The sequence below is a fragment of the Schistocerca nitens genome, chromosome 9, assembly GCF_023898315.1.
Source record: "Schistocerca nitens isolate TAMUIC-IGC-003100 chromosome 9, iqSchNite1.1, whole genome shotgun sequence".
Lineage (NCBI taxonomy): Eukaryota > Metazoa > Arthropoda > Insecta > Orthoptera > Acrididae > Schistocerca > Schistocerca nitens.
The window spans coordinates 230,337,705-230,357,212 of NC_064622.1; positions in this window are offsets into that span (position 1 = coordinate 230,337,705).

Genomic DNA, 19,508 nt, shown 5'->3' on the forward strand with positions numbered 1-19,508 from the left:
CCTTGTGAGCAAAAAATCGGCGAACCAACGGATCCTCGATCCGTGACTTTGACAAGGGCCATTGCGTAGCAACAAAACGCAAAACGATAGCAAGGACAGGGTCAGCAGCTGTGGCTGTAGCTACACGACGAAAATCAATCGGAAACGATTCGACCACATCATCGGTTTCCGAATCAATGAACATGCAAGCAAGTTCGGAAGAATCGAATGCTTTATCCTCAGCAACAAGCAAACGGGACAATGCATCAGCGTTTCCGTGCTGAGCAGTGGACCGATACAAGATATCGTAGCGGTACTGCGAGAGGAAAATAGACCAGCGAATGAATTTCTGCGCTGTACATGGAGGTACAGGCTTATTCAGATGAAAAAGCGATGTCAAAGGTTTGTGGTCTGTGATGATGGTAAAATGACGACCATACAAGAAATCGTGAAACTTTGTAACACCAAACACGCGAGCCAAAGCTTCTTTCTCTATTTGTGAATAATTCCTTTGCGCTGACGAGAGCAATTTGGACACAAAAGCAATAGGGCGATCATGCGAGCCATCTTTGTGCGCAAGCACAGCACCGATCCCGAAATCCGATGCATCTACCATCAACAAAAGGGGTTTCTGGGGATCGAATGGCGTAAGGCAAGTATTTGAAAGCAACGCCGATTTCAACTGGCGAAAGGCGCGTTCGCATTCCTTCGTCCAGACGAACGGAACACCTTTATGGCGTAAGCGATGAAGCGGAGCTGAAATGGAAGAGGCATGCGCGATAAACCGGGCATAGTAGTTAATTTTTCCCAACACACTTTGTAGCTGCTTCAAATTCTGCGGCGAAGGCAAGTCTTGTATGGCAAGGAGGTGCTCTGGACTGGGATGTATGCCTTGTGCATTTATGACATGTCCCAGATATGGTAAGTCACGAGCAAAAAACACACATTTGTCCTTCCGCAAGCGAAGACCATTTTGTCGCAATACTTGAAATAATGTTCGTAGATTTTCTAAATGTTCGGCTGCTGTCCTTCCGGAGATCACAATATCGTCCAGATAGTTTGCTGCAGTAGGGACCGACGCACAAACAGTTTGTAAATATTGCTGAAACAATGCAGGGGCTGATGCACACCCGAATGGCAGTCTTTGGAATCGGTACAAACCAAGATGCGTGTTAACCACCAAGACGCGCTGGGATTCTTCGTCCACAGGTATTTGCAAGTACGCATCCGCTAGGTCCAACTTCGAGAAGTATTTACCCGGGCACAGTTTATCAAAAAGATCTTCCGGGCGGGGTAAAGGAAAAGTTGCTATCACTAGTTGTGGATTCACTGTAGCTTTGAAGTCCACGCAAAGTCTCAATTTTCCGGAAGGTTTTGGCAAAATTACTAAGGGTGAGGCCCAGAGAGAAGCCTGCACACGTTCAATTACACCTTGTGATTCTAAATCGTGTAAAGTTCTTGCGACCTCATCACGCAAGGCGTGGGGAACATTGCGCGCTCTGAAAAATTTCGGTTGCGCGTTTACTTTCAGTTCCAAATGTGCTTCATAGTTCTTAGCGCAACCAAGGCCCGGTGCAAAAACGTCTGCAAATTCTTCACAAAGACGAGAAACACTGGCGGAAGGCACAGTCTGGTTCGCTGATAGGACCTGATTGACTATAGACAAGTTAAACAACTGAAATAAATCTAAAACAAACAAGTTCTCTGCAGAAGAAGAACGAAGGACGTAAAATGACACAAGTTTTGTTTGTCCCTTGTATGTTGCAAGAAGAGTGCACTGTCCTAACACAGGGATAGCTTGTCCTGAATAACTATTTAACGTAACATCTGCGGCATGCAACGGAGGTTTGCCCAGCTGTTTGTACGTGTCGTGATTGACCAAGGAAACTGCAGCTCCGGTATCGAGCTGGAATGGGATCACTTTGCCTTCAAAGTCCAAGTCGACAAAAAGTTTATTGTCCTGCTGACGACAAGAGCGACTGTCTCGTGCAATGTGAACTGATACCGGTACAGAAGCACTTGCGACCGGACGAGATTTCCGGCGACGTCGACGCACTCTTTTTGTGGGACGAACACAGTCACTGGTAGAGAAAGTGGCACTGAACGGAGAGGAACTAACTACATGAATGTCCATGGGCGAAGGTCCACGAGCCTGAGTATTCGTGGTTCGATTCCGGCGCGAAGCAAAGGGCCTGGAATGGTTGTGAGTGTCCGAACGAAGCTTTTTCTGGCAAACACCTTGAACATGTCCTTTCTTATGACAGTAAAAGCAAATAGCTTGGCGTGACAGGCAATTGTCACGCGAATGTCTAGTTGCACACCGCGGGCATGATTTCACTGCATTTGCTTGCTTGCGCGGGACACGTGGCTGCGCGGACGTGCGCGAGGGCTGTTTACAGTTCCGCGCAGCTCGCCCGGCGGGCCGGTTAATGTGACACACGGCTGGCGAATTTCAAACGATTCCTGAGCAAAATCAAGTGTGTCTTGCCTATCTAATATGTCCATCACTTGTTGAAGGGAGGGATTAACTAGTTTCAAAATCTGTTCCCGTATGCGAACATCAGAAACGTTCTGTGCAATTGCATCACGCACCATAGTATCTGAATAAGGGAGTCCACATTCACACTCAAAAGCACAATCCCTAGTAAGTCCTTGCAATGTTGCAACCCACTCCCGATTAGTTTGACAGGCCGTACATTTTGTACGAAAGAACGTATACCTTTTTGCAACGACTTTGACTGTTTCCTTGAAATAGGCATCTAAAGCAGACAAAATTTCTTCGTAGGACAGAGTTGCTACGTCGCGTCGGGGAAACAATTTCACTATCACACCGTAGGTGGACACACCTACACACGAAAGCAAAAACGGCTGCCGCTCATTACCTTGAATTCTGTAGGCGGCGAGATGGAATCCAAATTGGCGTGACCACTCCGTCCATGATTCCTGGGCTGAATCAAAAGGCCGAAACTGGGGTGCAACTGCGTGTTGTGGCTGCGGTAGCGGTGAAGCGGCGGCGGCCGCATCGTTTTGCAGTGCACGTTGACCCTGGACGAGCTGTCCAAGGGCATCCAATAACGCCTGCGTCTGCTGATTCTGCAAGCGTTAAAATTCGGACGGTACATCTGGAGAATGTGGCGAAGACATGACACAAGTAAATTGGGGCAATCAAGTAGAACAAGATCCTGATTGATCCGCGTCGCCAAATATGTTGTGTCTAGACAAGACAGTCGAGACACAAGGTGAGGAAGCCGAAAGGGCACGCGTCAGCTCACACCGGCTAGTTTAGGTCTGAAACAGGATACGTAATGAATGCTATAAAGAAAAGTACGTAGCTGCGGAAATACTTAACTTTATTCCATCATTTGTATACAGCATTCTTGATGATACAAGTGAGACTCTATCTTGAAATGGTTAATGGCACCTTGCTAGGTCGTAGCCATGGACTTAGCTGAAGGCTATTCTAACTGTCTCTCGGCAAATGAGAGAAAGGCTTCGACAGTGTAGTCGCTAGCAAAGTCGTCGTACAACTGGGGCGAGTGCTCGTACATCTCTCGAGACCTGCCGTGTGGTGGCGCTCGGTCTGATCACTGACAGTGGCGACACGCGGGTCCGACATGTACTAATGGACCGCGGCCGATTTAAAGCTACCACCTAGCAAGTGTGGTGTCTGGCGGTGACACCACATAAACAACAAACGAAAAATTTGACATTTAAGTTGCGTTAGCTTACTTGTCACAAGGGGAGCGGCTCCATCTAGTAGCCAAAAACAGAAAACAACCGTCTCCTTCGCAGAGAACGTTGGTCAATGCAGTCCAGCCGGTATCTCCTGAAGATTCACTTTCATACATCTTCGACTCCTTTCCATTTTAGTGCCGTCAATCTACTCCCAACTTTTCCCCTTCTTCATCTACTTCCACTAGTGCTACTACGAAGGGTGTTCAATAAGTACGCCGGCCGGGGTGGCCGAGCGGTTCTAGGCGCTACAGTCTGGACCGCACGACCGCTACGGTCGCAGGTTCGAATCCTGCCTCGGGCATGGATGTGTGTGATGTTCTTCGGTTAGTTAGGTTTAAGTAGTTCTAAGTTCTAGGGGACTGATGACCTCAGAAGTTAAGTCCCATAGTGCTCAGAGCCATTTGAACCATTTTTTCAATAAGTATCGCAACAAATTTTTTTCTGAAAGCAAATTGGTTTTATTCAAGATTCCAATACACCATATTACCCCTGACTCTTTCGGCTACAAAACCCTATTTTTCAACATATTCTCCGTTCCTTGCAACAGCTTTAGTTCACCTTACTGGAAGGACATGTACACCCGCATGGTACCACTTTACTAATCGGCGTCTGAGCAGACGTCTTACTGCATCAATAGCCTCTCCATCATCCATATATTGCTTCCCGCGGAGTGTATCCATCATAGGGCCAAACAAGTGGAAGTCGGAAGGTGCAAAATCCGGGCTGTAGGGTGGATGAAGGCCAACGGCCTTGCCGTAGTGCTAACACCGGTTCCCTTCAGTTCAACGAAGTTAAGCGCTGTCTGGCGGGGCTAGCACTTTGATGGGTGACCACCCAGTCTGCCTAGCGCTGTAGGCAAGCGGGGTGCACTCAGCCCTTGTGAGATAAGTGAGGAGCTTTTTTGTTGAGAAGTAGTCGCTCCGGTCTCGGAAACTGACATACGGCCGGGAGAGCGATGTGCTGACCTCATGCCCCTCCATATCCGCATCCAGTGACGCCTGTGGTTGAGGGTGACACGGGGGTCGGTCGGTACCGTTGGGCCTTCATGAACTGTTCGGGAGGATTTAATTTTTAGGGTGGATGAGGTAGAACAGTCAAATCAAGTTTTGTTGGTTCCTCTCGGCTGCGCAGACTTGTATGAGGCTTTGCGTCGTCATGGAGAAGTTGATTTGCATTTTTTGGCGACGAACACGCTGAAGTTGTTTCGCCAATTTCCTGAGAGTAGCACAATGTACTTCAGAGTTGATCGTTGCACCATAGAAGAGGACAGCAAAGAGAATAACCCCTTCAGAGACCCAGAAGACCGTTTCCACAATTTTACTGGCTGAGGATGTGGTTTCGAACTTTTTCTTCGGAGGAGAGGAGGTTTGGCATCAGTTCATGGGTTGCCGTTTTGTTTCCGGTTCGTAATGATGAACCCATGTTTCGTTGTCTGTAGCGTTGTTCAACAAAAATTTGTCACGATCAGCCTCGTAACGCGCAAGCACTATTCTTTATGGTCTTCTCTTAGGGGCGAAGGACCCAGATGGCACACTCCTTTGAGTACGCAAACAGGTAAACGAGGGTGTGAGTACTACCAACAAAGAAGTCTGTTTGCGCAGCGAGGTGTTTGATTGTGATCCGTCGACCATCTCAAAAGAGACTGTCCGCACGTTCCAACATTGCAGGAGTCACAGCTGTGTGCGGCCGGCCGGAACGCGGGAGATCGGACAAGTTTGCACGACCTTGTGATGATGACAGGCGCCTCGTCTAACGATTCACCGTGCTTTTGTTCACTGCCAGAACTCCGTAGACATTCTGTAATCGTCTATGAATATCTGTGATACTCTGGTTTTCCGCCAAAAGAAATTCAATGATAGCTCTCTGCTTGGAACTGACCTCCATGTGACGCCATTTTGAAGACTACGTATAGCGCCGCCACCTATCGGAATTTCATGAAACTACAGGGACCAAAGCAGGAATATTCCCCAATGTCTCACAACAAATTCCTCATTTTTGCAAGTCAACTTGGCCGAGAAATAAATGTGTTACATTACCTATTGAACGCCCGTCGTTCTTCTCATTTTGTTCCCTCCTACCTCGTTGTCCCTCTCCGCTGTTTCCATTACTCTTCCTCAAATTTTTTCACCTATCAGAGAACGGTGATCCCAGGGAAACGGCACGCAGGGCACGCGCCCCGTTTAGTATACCCCGGTTACGTCACTGCTCTTGTATAATATGACGATAATGCTTTCATGCATGTGTCACATGCGATATTCTTCCCTGAGCTTCCCGCTAAAGCCGTCGGCACACGGACCGTGCACCCGAACGTTGTGTGTGCCAAGTTTATGACGTCATAGCGTGGAATAGCACGTTCGGGAATATTTCCAAACGTGCAGAGCAGTATCTGGCATGTCAGATATTCTGAGCGTGCGTCTGAGCGTTGACCAATGAGATGGAACAACGCCACCTACGTCACACGCACTCTGTCTCCATTCAGTACAAAGTTATGAGGCGCCATATTGGCATTCATTTCAAGCCTATATGTATATATGCCGTTTCTGAGCACCAGCAAATTGAGAATCACTGGAAAACTCGTTGTTAGTTGTGTGATTCTATCCACTACAATAATGAGAAACATCATATTCGAAGCCAAAGAATTATTGTAACTTGCGTATTATGAGAGTAGGCTATTTGAAGGCAGCGACACACTGAAGATCCACCCAAAAGGCATTGTTCTCGGTACAATTTGTTATAATTAAATTTCTATTAGTAACATAACTATCTACGATTAACGTTTTTAGCAAGGGGTAAGAAAATGTGATTAAGTGCAGGGAGCGTGTTGTTGGTTTACCGTGGCGAGTAGCGTCTGTCATGTAGTGAGTTTTTGATGGGGCGGAGGTTCGCGTCGTAACACTTCCAAATTTTTTTTCCTAAAATTCGCGTTTTTATTAGGTTATGATATCTTATTATTAGTGTAATATAAGTATATACCTTAATATTTGATATTTTGTAAATATAAGCTCACATTTTTTTTAGGGGTGACTTTGTTCGATTGGCTTAATCTACAGGACAGCTTGCGCTACTTGTATAAAGATATTTTGCTCCTTTTTCTTTTACGCTTCGTAATTCATATGTTGCAAAGATTCTGCTACTGGGTAGGAACAGTGATCAAGTAAGACTGACCTTGGGGTTTTACTAAAATTTGGGGGTGATGAAATAATGTTTATGTTATGCGGAGAAGTATTCCAAATTTGTACCGCACTGTTTGTAATGGAACTTTTATAAGCCTGTGTCCTTATTGATTGGACATGGTACTTTTCTTTTCGTGGACGATGAAGGAAACGTGCGTTTTAATAGAGCTAACGTGGGAATTTTACGCGTGCCCGTTGAGTAAACAGTGTGATTTACGAACTAGAAACATCCCTGAACTGCCGCTGGAGTGCGTTGCGATCGCGTATACCACGTTGGGGCCCACGTACCGTATGCACAAGTCGCATCGTTCCTGAGCGTTCAGCAGCACGTTGAACTTGGCTCGCTCAACGTTAACGTTCGACAGCGCGGTCCGTATGCCGACGGCTTAACGCGCGTCCTGCAGTCCTCGACGGCGCCTCGTTTAGCCTCCAGACGGCCACACGTTAGTCTGTCGCGGCAGCGAGATAGCATCAGCAAATTGTCCGCGAGCGGTACCGGGCCATCAGGCATTCAGCGCCGCGCGCCGTCTCTGCGCACAGTACGGGCCTCCGCTGCCTACCGGGAGGCGAGACGTTCCCGTAGCCCGCCGTCATTATGTCCGGGCCGAGCTTTGTTCTCGGCGAGACTCGACGGGCACCGCGGCCGTGCCGCTCCCGTCCACTTAAGGCGCTGCAATGCATCACAACGCCTTTATCTCGTGTCGTACATCACCCCGCTGCCCGTCATTCCCTTACCAGTACGTAGCGGACACGGAGCGAAACGGTTGTCGCCCGAACACGTATCGCATACGGCACTGACTATACGCGTTTGCCGGTGCCAGTAGTTAACCACTCTACATTCCGGGTCTATACTGCAATCCGTAGTCGTTGCAAGTTAGGAAGGAGGAAAAACTCTCGGTCTGATTAAGAAACGCGGCTATTATATAGGGTGTCCATAAAAGAATGTCTCACTTTCAGTGGTATATTTTAACAGTTTAATTCCGACTATTTACAACAAATCATACGTCAAACTGAAGGTAAACCAACCTGTACCCGCACCGGTGAAACACTGCACTTGACACGCGTTATGTCAAGTTAGGTTGGCCATACTGCAATAGCAATGTTGCAACAGCAGCCTCTACACACGTAGCAGGCGATACGAATTTCCATTCCACCTCATAAATGTAAGCTACTGTGCACTAACAATCCGTTTTTGAGTTGCTACCACATTGACAGCAAATGAATAAACGCATCATACTGTAGATATAAATATAACAAAGCACACCCTTTCGATAACGGAGCAAAAAAATACAGGAAATAACCATTTGATGATGACCGGTATCTTTTAAACAGTATGGTACATAGTTTGCAAAATAAATAATAACCGAATTACTAGCTTCTCGCTCTAGGTTGCATTATTACAGTGATGCAATAAATAACCAATATTTGTAGCTTTTCACTCACCAATTTACGGCGGCAATGGCACAATTCCATCGTCACTGTTGTCGGAATCAGCGCCGAAACCATCTTTATCGTCGTCATCACCAAGACGAATCACTAACTGTTCATATTCACGGCTGATACCTTCCATTGCCTGTGCTGAGCTAATAAGTTTTTCAACGTGCTTGACCTTTTTCCACCACGAGGCTGCGTCCAAAGTTGCAAAAGCTTCACGCAACAACCTTTACACCTCTGTTATGTAAAGGATTTATTATTATTCCTTATGTACGTCGTCAATCACTCGATACTAACTCGATCGGGTTGAAATGGCAGTGATATGGTGGCAGCCTTATTACAGGTTGATGTTGCCCCATGGCGATTTCGTCTACTACATATGTAGGCTCATAGACTTATGTTCTTTAACAAGAGAATATAACAAAGACTTCGTCATGCTCATATCCGCAGCAATATTTCGTGCCTGTAACCATTGCACCATAACTTCTTTGCGGTAGGTTGTTGTTGGAGCTTCGTCCAGTTTCACTGAATGATTTGGAGCACTCAGAATGAGATTTTCACTCTGCAGCGGAGTGTGCGCTGATATGAAACTTCCTGGAAGATTAAAACTGTGTGCCGGACAGAAACTCGAACTCAGGACCTTTGCCTGTGAAGTCTGGAAGGTAGGAGACGAGATACTGGCAGAAGTGAAGCTATGAGGACGGGGCATGAGTCGTGCTTGGATAGCTCAGACGGTAGAGGACTTGCCCGCGGAAGGCTAAGATCCCGAGTTCAAAAAAAAAATGGCTCTGAGCACTATGGGACTCAACTGCTGAGGTCATAAGTCCCCTAGAACTTAGAACTACTTAAACCTAACTAACCTAAGGACAACACACCCATCCATGCCCGAGGCAGGATTCGAACCTGCGACCGTAGCGGTCGCGCGGTTCCAGACTGTAGCGCCAGGACCGCTCGGCCACCAGCGGCCGGCAAGATCCCGAGTTCGGGTCTCGGTCCGGCACACAGTTTTAATCTTCGAGGAAGTTTCATATGGAGCAGTGTCTATTACAATTGTCGTAGGGACAGAAAACTGCTTTAAAAGATTCCTGAACCACTCAATAAAACGTGTGTGGTCCATGTGTTCATGGTAACCAAGTGTCTTTTTCGACCGAAAAACTAGAAGCGCAGCAGGAACAAAACCACTGGAGGAACCTGAATGGGCCACAGTTAATCTTACTCCTTTTCCCGCTGGCTAATGACCACCACTGCTTGCAGTCTCATCCGTCCAGCATTTACTGGCAGCTTTCCCGGCGTTAACCTACGTTCCGTAGAGGTATATCATGGAATGAATGTCCTTGCCCTCATTTTTGTGCAAGAATATGCTTCGAGCCGTTACAAAATACGCCTTTTCTGACATGACTATCCGTCCGTCTAGCGCTTTGTAGCGGAAACCCTTACTTCTCAACACAATTTTCAGTGAAGTTCTCCCACCTTCGAAAAGTCCACTTTCTTTTAATGATACTAGCAAACATTGCTACGGTAGGATACTCTTTCCTGCTGTAGTAAGCATAAATATACCTGCGAGTAGCATCAGTCTGGAAAGAAACCAAGTCGGTGACGGGATGAGGCTCATTTTTTCTTCTTTCCAGGAGTCGCTAAAAATACATTATCTGATCCAGACGCCTCGGAATCATTACGGCTCACATCTACATCTCACTACTTTTGCAGTAACACTCCCTTACTTACTACTGTTCTTGCACTAAGTCCAAGACTGTTGATGTGCGTTCCACTTCTTCATCAGCAGGAACTGATGGCGGTTCATGAATATTTACGTATTCGTTCTCCTGCTCATAAAAACCCACGAGTTCATAATAGCTACAGTGCCTGGCTGTTTGGCGGCACCTCTCGACGCAATGGATTGTCACGGCGCGAACGAACTCTTTCTGTGGCATTTTTTACGCATCAGAATTTTTAAAGCACAGAACAAAGCAAGCACACGGTAGAAGCCAACCACAATGCACGTTGTTTATGTACACATAAAACAAAGCCGTCAAAGCGGGAGCTTTGACGTCACGACCGGAAGCGATTACTGCGCTGGGATTGGTTCGTGTCGCACGCCTGGCGGCTCGCGCTCCTCACTCTTCACCTGTGAAACTGTTACGCCGCCATCCTGAAACGCATACGTCAAGTGCAAAGTTTCACCGACATCGGTACAGTTTTTTTTTTTCTTTACAAATGTTCAATTTCTGTACATTTACACTCTAACACACACCACGAAGGACTTATCCGAATGAGACAGAGATCGGTAGATGTGATGTACTTGCACAAACAGATGATTACAGTTTCAGAAAGATTGGATGATTTATTCAAGAGCAAGAGCTTCACAAATTGAGCAAGTTAGTAACAAGTTGGTCTACTTCTGGCCCTTATGCAAGACGTTATTCGACTTGACACTGATTGATACAATTGTTGGATGTTCTCCTGAGTGATATTGTTCTAAATTCTGTCCAATTGGCGGGTTAGATCGTCAAAATCACGGAATGGTAGGAGGGCCCTGCCTATAATGTTCCAAACGTTCTGAGCTGTGGGACATCCGACAACATTGCTGGACAAGGTACAGTTCGACAAACTGTAGAAACTCTCGCCGTACGCAGGCGGGCGTTATCCTGTTGAAATGTAAGCCCACGATGGCTTGCCATGAAGGGCAACAAAACGTGGCGTAAAATATCGTCGAATTACCGCTCTGCTTTAAAGGTCCAGGTATGAAATGAAATGGCACCCCAGACCATCAATCCTGGTTGTTCGATCGTTGTGGGGTCGTATGGTGGGCAACAGTCAGGTTGGTATCCCACCACTGCCCCTTTCTGTGAGCCGCTTATAATGGTCCTTGTGGTCACAGAAGCACCACTTGCACATCAGGTCAATGATAATGATAAATCCGAGGATCTGAGTGACTCTCTGACGATTGTCCGGTCCTCGCGCTCTGTCAAATGTTCAGATGTGTGTGAAATCTTATGGGACTTAACTGCTAAGGTCATCAGTCCCTGAGCTTACACACTACTAAACCTAATTTATCCTAAGGACAAACATACACACCCATGCCAGAGGGAAGACTCGAACCTCCGCCGAGACCAGCCGCACAGTCCATGACGGCCGCGCTCTGTCGTCTCTCTAGATAGACTGCTTGCTTCTTGACGCTGTGTTCGGCCATGATTCGCCCATTCCTGCCAACATCATCCAGTAGTGGCATCGTCCCTATTTAAATGTCAAACAATACGCGAATTACTCCAATCACCTTCTTTGAAACCAAATACACGTCCACTCTCAAGCGCTGACATCTGCGTATATTGTTCATGCGCCAGTCTGGGAGGCGTAGTTACTGTCCAACTGAATACATGGAAAGAAATTCGCAAAGAGCTTATACCCTGGTATCGACATTCCCCTGTTTACTATACGTGCCAGCTGTGCAGTAACATTGCGCTGCAGCGTCTTATATACATCCATCGGTCACCAAAATTTACAATTTTACATTTTCTGTCGATACCTGTATGAATATCAGTTAGTGACCCATTTGCATAATTCCTTCGTGGTGTGTCTTTTTTTCTTACAGTATATTATAGCAGTTGTGTTTACAACAATTAACACATCAAATTGAAGGTTGGCTCTGAGCACTATGGGACTCAACTGCTGAGGTCATTAGTCCCCTAGAACTTAGAACTAGTTAAACCTAACTAACCTAAGGACATCACAAACATCCATGCCCGAGGCAGGATTCGAACCTGCGACCGTAGCGGTCTTGCGGTTCCAGACTGCAGCGCCTTTAACCGCACGGCCACTTCGGCCGGCCAAATTGAAGGTAAACTAACCTAGTAACTCTTAACAAATGTTCAATGTGTTCACATTTAACTATATGGCACACATCCAATATAAAATCCAATTCTCCCCACAATTTGGTTAACAAGTCCCGAGCAATGGAAGCAGCAGCCTCTTGTCTTTTGTTACTCAAACGAAAAACTCGCGTGGCGTGAGATCAACTGAACGTGGAGGCCATTTGAAAATAGCTCTGTCGTATTGCTCATCACGACCAGTCCAACGGTCAGGGACTTCGAGGTACAACCACTCTCGTACAAACAGATGCATGTGTGGAGGGCATCCATCTTCTTGCCAATAAAGTTTTTAGTTTACCTTCTAAATCTGGAAAGAGCCATTATTGCAACATATCCAGATAGACTGTTAAGGGAGCTCCAGCGAAGAAAAAATGATATGTACGCTTGATGTAGGGACACAGCGCAGAAAACTTTTAATTTTGGGGAATCTCTTTGATATTGCACAAATTGATGATGATGTTCCGGTCCCCAGATAGGAACACCTCGTCATTTAAATGAAAAGTTGACTCAACACTGAACATCTCCGTAGCTAAATAGTCAGCAGGGCTGACTGCCATGCATAGCGACTGGGTTCGATCCTCGGCCAGGTTAGAGATTTTATCTGATCTGGGAATGGGTGTTGTGTTGTCCTCATTGTTATGACCAGATGAAGGTAAAATCGTCCGGCCATAACTATGGGTTCTTTGGTTACTCTGGAAGATGGATCATCTGAACTATTGTACAACATATGAAACACACAGGCTGGTGCCGTTCGGAGTGGCCGTGCGGTTCTAGGCGCTACAGTCGGGAGCCGAGCGACCGCTACGGTAGCAGGTTCGAAACCTGCCTCGGGCATGGATGAGTGTGATGTCCTTCGGTTGGTTAGGTTTAATTAGTTCTAAGTTCTAGGCGACTGATGACCCTCAGAAGTTAAGTCGCATAGTGCTCAGAGCCATTTGAACCATTTTTACACAGGGTGGTCCATTGATAGTGACCGGGCCAAATATCTTACGAATTAAGCATCAAACGAAAAAACTACAAAGAACTAAACTCGTCTAGCTTGAAGGGGGAAACCAGATGGCGCTATCGTTGTCCCACTAGATGCGGCTGCCATAGGTCAAACGATATCAATTGCGTTTTTTTTTTAAATATGAACCCCCATTTTTATTACATATTCGGGTAGCACGTAAAGAAATATGAATGTTTTAGTTGGACCACTTTTTTCGCTTTGTGGTAGATGGTGCTGTAATAGTCACAAATCTGTAAGTACGTGGTATCACGTAACATTCCGCCAATGCGGACGATATTTGCTTCGTGATACACTACCCGTGTTAAAATGGACCGTTTATCAATTGCGGAAAAGGTCGATATCGTGTTGATGAATGGCTATTGTGATCAAAACACCCAACGGGCGTGTGCTACGTATGCTGCTCGGTATCCTGGACGAGATCATCCAAGTGACCGGACCATTCGCCGGATAGTTACGTTATTTAAGGAAACAGGAAGTGTTCGGCCACATGTGAAACGTAAACCACGAACTGCAACAAATGATGATGCCCAAGTAGGTGTTTTGGCTGCTGTCGCGGCTAATCCGCACATCAGTAGCAGACAAATTGGACGAGAATCGGGAATCTCAAAAACGTCGGTGTTGAGAATGCTACATCAACATCGATTGCACCCGTACCATATTTCTATGGACCAGGAATTGCATGGCGACGATTTTGAACGTCGTGTACAGTTCTGCCACTGGGCACAAGAGAAGCTACGGGACGATGACAGATTTTTTGCACGCGTTCTATTTAGCGACGAAGCGTCATTCACCAACAGCGGTAACGTAAACCGGCGTAACATGCGCTATTGGGCAACGGAAAATCCACGATGGCTGCGACAAGTGGAACATCAGCAACCTTGGCGGGTTAATGTATGGTGCGGCATTATGGGAGGAAGGATAATCGGCCCCCATTTTCTCGAAGGCAGTCTAAATGGTGCAATGTATGCTGATTTCCCACGTAATGTTCTACCGATGTTACTACAAGATGTTTCACTGCATGACAGAATGGCGATGTACGTCCAACATGATGTATGTCCGGCACATAGCTCGCGTGCAGTTGAAGCGGTATTGAATAGCATATTTCATGACAGGTGGATTGGTCGTCGAAGCACCATACCATGGCCCGCACTTTCACCGGATCTGAAGTCACTGGATTTCTTTCTGTGGGGAAAGTTAAAGGACATTTGCTATCGTGATCCACCGACAACGCCTGTCAATGCATGTGCGAACACTACGGAAGGCGAACTTCTCGCTGTTGAGAGGAATGTCGTTACACGTATTGCCAAATGCATTGAGGTTGACGGACATCATTTTGAGCATTTATTGCATTAATGTGGTATTTACAGCTAATCACGCTGTAACAGGATGCGTTCTCAGAAATGATAGGTTCACAAAGTTACATGTATCACATTGGAACAACCGAAATAAAATGTTCAAACGTACCTACGTTCTGTATTTTAATTTAATAAACCTACCTGTTACCAACGGTTCGTCTAAAATTGCGAGCCATATGTTTGTGACTATTACAGCGCCATCTATCACAAAGCGAAAAAAGTTGTCCAACTAAAACATTCATATTTCTTTAAGTACTACACGAATATGTAATAAAAGTGGGGGTTCCTATTCAATCTGGTTTCCCCCTTCAAAAATGTTCAAATGTGTGTGAAATCTTATCAGACTTAACTGCTAAGGTCATCAGTCCCTAAGCTTACACACTACTTAAGCTAAATTATCCTAAGGACAAACACACACACCCATGCCAGAGGGAGGACTCGAACCTCCGCCGGGACCAACCGCACAGTCCGTGACTGCAGCGCCTCAGACCGCTCGGCTAATACCGCGCGGCAACTGAAGTTCAAGACTCGCTTTCCAAACAAACTTCTTAGGACTATGACGCCTATGACGGTAAGTTGCTCCGATACATGCAACATCCTCTTCACACACTTTTACTCATTCCGTGCTTTTCCCTTAACACACACATTTAGTTGTTTCGAATGGACTAGAGTACCATCGGAGGATGTTTTTGAACCACGAGGGATCGCAATTAAACTTGAAACGAAACGCACGTTGAATTAAAATTACAGATTCACTCTTTGAAACTACGCAACACAATACGTTTTATGATCAGGGGTCGCCATTTTGCTTATGTGGTGTATATGTCGCTGCAGGCGAGAAAACAACAAAACGGTACTTGCGCGTGTGCTTCTCTAAGACCCTTCGAGTTACTCTTTAATTATGACCTTGAACCGACACACTACAGCACTTATAGTATTGATTCGATTGAAATTTATAACTGGGACACCCTTTTATGGACACCGTGTGTCTGTTCAAGATGTCCATGAACGACGGCTCCCTAGTTCGGGATCGGCTGAAACCGGAAGAAGTCGGTCGACTTAGGGCCACGATTATTTTGTGCCTGGCTGCTGCAAATATTGGCGCTCTAATAATACAGCAACCATTACGAAGCGATTGTCGTCCGTGACCAAACACTAAGAATATACAGAGAGGGGAAATGGAAAACGTTCTAAATGTTAAATCTGACATTTCTCGGGAGAATGAAAAAACAATGTATCTCTATTTGTACGAAACTAATTTGTATCCAAAACACTGAGAGGGTATACATGGAAGAAGCCTGGAGATACTGACAGGTTTCAGATAGATTATATAATGGTAAGACAGAGATTTAGGAACCAGGTTTTAAATTGTAGGACGTTTCCAGGGCCAGATGTGGACTCTGACCACAATCTATTGGTTATGAACAGTAGACTAAATCTGAAGAAACTGCAAAAAGATAGGAATTTAAGGAGATGGGACCTGGATAAACTGACTAAACCAGAGGTTGTACAGACTTTCAGGGAGAGCATAAGGGAACAATTGACAAGAATGGAGGAAAGAAATACAGTAGAAGAAGAATGGGTAGCTTTGAGGGATGAAGTAGTGAAGGCAGCAGAGGATCAAGTAGATAAAAAGACGAGGGCTAGTAGAAATCGTTGGGTAACAGAAGAAATATTGAATTTAATTGATGAAAGGAGAAAATATAAAAATGCAGTAAATGAAGCAGGCAAAAAGGAATACAAACGTCTCAAAAATGAGATCGACAGGAAGTGCAAAATGGCTAAGCACGGATGGCTAGAGGACAAATGTAAGGATGTAGATGTTTATCTCACTAGGGGTAAGATAGATACAGCCTACAGGAAAATTAAAGAGACCTTTGGAGAAAAGAGAACCACTTGTATGAATATCAAGAGCTCAGATGGAAACCCAGTTCTAAGCAAAGAAGGGAAAGCAGAAAGGTGGAAGGAGTATATAGAGGGTCTATACAAGGGCGATGTACTTGAGGACAATATCATGAAAATAGGAGAGGATGTAGATGAAGATGAAATGGGAGATACGATACTGCGTGAAGAGTTTGACAGAGCACTGAAAGACGTGAGTCGAAACAAGGCCCCGGGAGTAGACAACATTCCATTAGAACTACTGACAGCCTTGGGAGAGGCAGTCCTGACAAAACTCTACCATCTGGTGAGGAAGATGTATGAGAAAGGCGAAATACCCTCAGACTTCAAGAAGAATATAATAATTCCAATCCCAAAGAAAGCAGGTGTTGACAGATGTGAAAATTACCGAACAATCAGTTTAATAAGCCACAGCTGCAAAATACTAACGCGAATTCTTTACAGACGAATGGAAAAACTAGTAGAAGCCGACCTCGGGGAAGATCAGTTTGGATTCCGTAGAAATATTGGAACACGTGAGGCAGTACTGACCCTACGACTTATCTTAGAAGCTAGATTAAGGAAAGGCAAACCTACGATTCTAGCATTTGTAGACTTAGAGAAAGCTTTTGACAATGTTGACTGGAATACTCTCTTTAAAATTCTGAAGGTGGCAGGGGTAAAATTCAGGGAGCGAAAGGCTATTTACAATTTGTACAGAAACCAGATGGCAGTTATAAGAGTCGAGGGGCATGAAAGGGAAGCAGTGGTTGGGAAGGGAGTGAGACAGGGTTGTAGCCTTTCCCCGATGTTATGGCTTGGTTCAAATGGCTCTGAGCACTATGGGACTTAACATCTATGGTCATCAGTCCCCTAGAACTTAGAACTAGTTAAACCTAACTAACCTAAGGACAGCACACAGCACCCAGTCACCCGATGTTATGCAATCTGTATATTGAGCAAGCAGTAAAGGAAACAAAAGAAAAATTTGGAGTAGGTATTAAAATCCTTGGAGAAGAAATAAAAACTTTGAGGTTTGCCGATGACATTGTAATTCTGTCAGAGACAGCAAAGGACTTGGAAGAGCAGTTGAACGGAATGAATACTGTCTTGAAGGGAGGATATAGGATGAACATCAACAAAATCAAAACGAGGATCATGGAATTTAGTCGAATTAAGAAGAGTGATGCTGAGGGAATTAGATTAGGAAATGAAACACTTAAAATAGTAAAGGAGTTTTGCTATTTGGGAAGCAAAATAACTGATGATGGTCGAAGTAGAGAGGATATAACATGTAGACTGGCAATGGCAAGGAAATCGTTTCTGAAGAAGAGAAATTTGTTAACATCTAGTATAGATTTAAGTGTCAGGAAGCCATTTATGAAAGTATTTGTATGGAGTGTAGCCATGTACGGATGTGAAACATGGACGATAAATAGTTTGGACAAGAAGAGAATAGAAGCTTTCGAAATGTTGTGCTACAGAAGAATGCTGAAGGTTAGATGGGTAGATCACATAACTAATGAGGAGGTACTGAATAGGATTGGGGAGAAGAGAAGTTTGTGGCACAACTTGACTAGAAGAAGGGATCGGTTGGTAGGACATTTTCTGAGGCATCAAGGGATCACCCATTTAGTATTGGAGGGTAGCGTGAAGGGTAAAAATCGTAGAGGGAGACCAAGAGATGAATACACTAAGCAGATTCAGAAGGATGAAGGTTGCAGTAGGTACTGGGAGATGAAGAATCTTGCACAGGATAGAGTAGCATGGAGAGCTGCATCAAACCAGTCTCAGGACTGAAGACCACAACAACAACAACAACACTGAGAGGGTATTCAGATACCACAGAATTATGCCGCTCACTGCATCACCGCAAAAAAATGAGATACATTAGAAAATAACTACTTTATTAGGAATTTTATATGCCCAATACCATGAGACTGACTTGTTCTAAATGTCAGTATGAAAGTTTTTACAAGTTGATTCTTGCCGAGAAGAAAACAGCAACAAGTCGTGTTAACAATGCTATTTATTTACACAAATAGTGCCGTTACCGGTTTCGAATCGTTGATTTCACCTTCAGACGGCTGTTAACGTTTATGATGCGTTTTTTGCTGTTTACATTTTTTGCCGGTTGTTGCGTTTAAATAGCATTATTAACAGGGGCTGGTTACTATTATCTTCTTCGGTAGAATCAACTTGTACTCGTACACAACCGTGGTTCCAAGAATCATTAATACAGAGGAAGAACTTTCAATCTGTAGTTATAGAAGTACATCAATTCAGCATTAGTTTTTCAACCAATGGAAATATAGTCAACAAAAACCACTTCTCGTATATTTTAAATTTTCTAACTCCAGAGGTAAGCATGCACAGCTACACTCTCCGCCGCTGTCAATGTTTTGGGCTTCGATAGACGGAGCTTGCTACTGCTTGTTCACAACGTTCTAAACCAGAGCTCCTTAGTTCAGTATCAGCAGATAAAGGGTCAGCTTCATCCCACTACTATTTTCTTTCCAGCTGCTACCAACATAAGCGATCTAAAAATACTATAAAATACCAATTGTGGTGTCACCGCCAGACACCACACTTGCTAGGTGGTAGCTTAAATCGGCCGCGGTCCATTAGTACATGTCGGACCCGCGTGTCGCCACTGGCAGTGATCGCAGACCGAGCGCCACCACAAGGCAGGTCTCGAGAGACGTACTAGCACTCGCCCCAGTTGTACGACGACGTTGCTAGCGACTACACTGACGAAGCCTTTCTCTCATTTGCCGAGAGACAGTTAGAATAGCCTTCAGCTAAGTCCATGGCTACGACCTAGCAAGGCGCCATTAGTTACTTCATGAATCTAAAGAGTCTCACTTGTATCATCAAGAATGCTGTATACCAAAGGACGATGTAAACGTTAAGTGTTCTAGTAGCTACGTTCTTTTCTTTATCACATTCATCACGTATCCTGTTCCAGACTTCGCGCCAGTCGGCGTGTGTGTACGTGTGCCCTTTCGGCTACCCGTCTCTGTGGACTGGCTGCCTTGTCAGTCCACAACACCAATACAATGCCTATGGACACCGT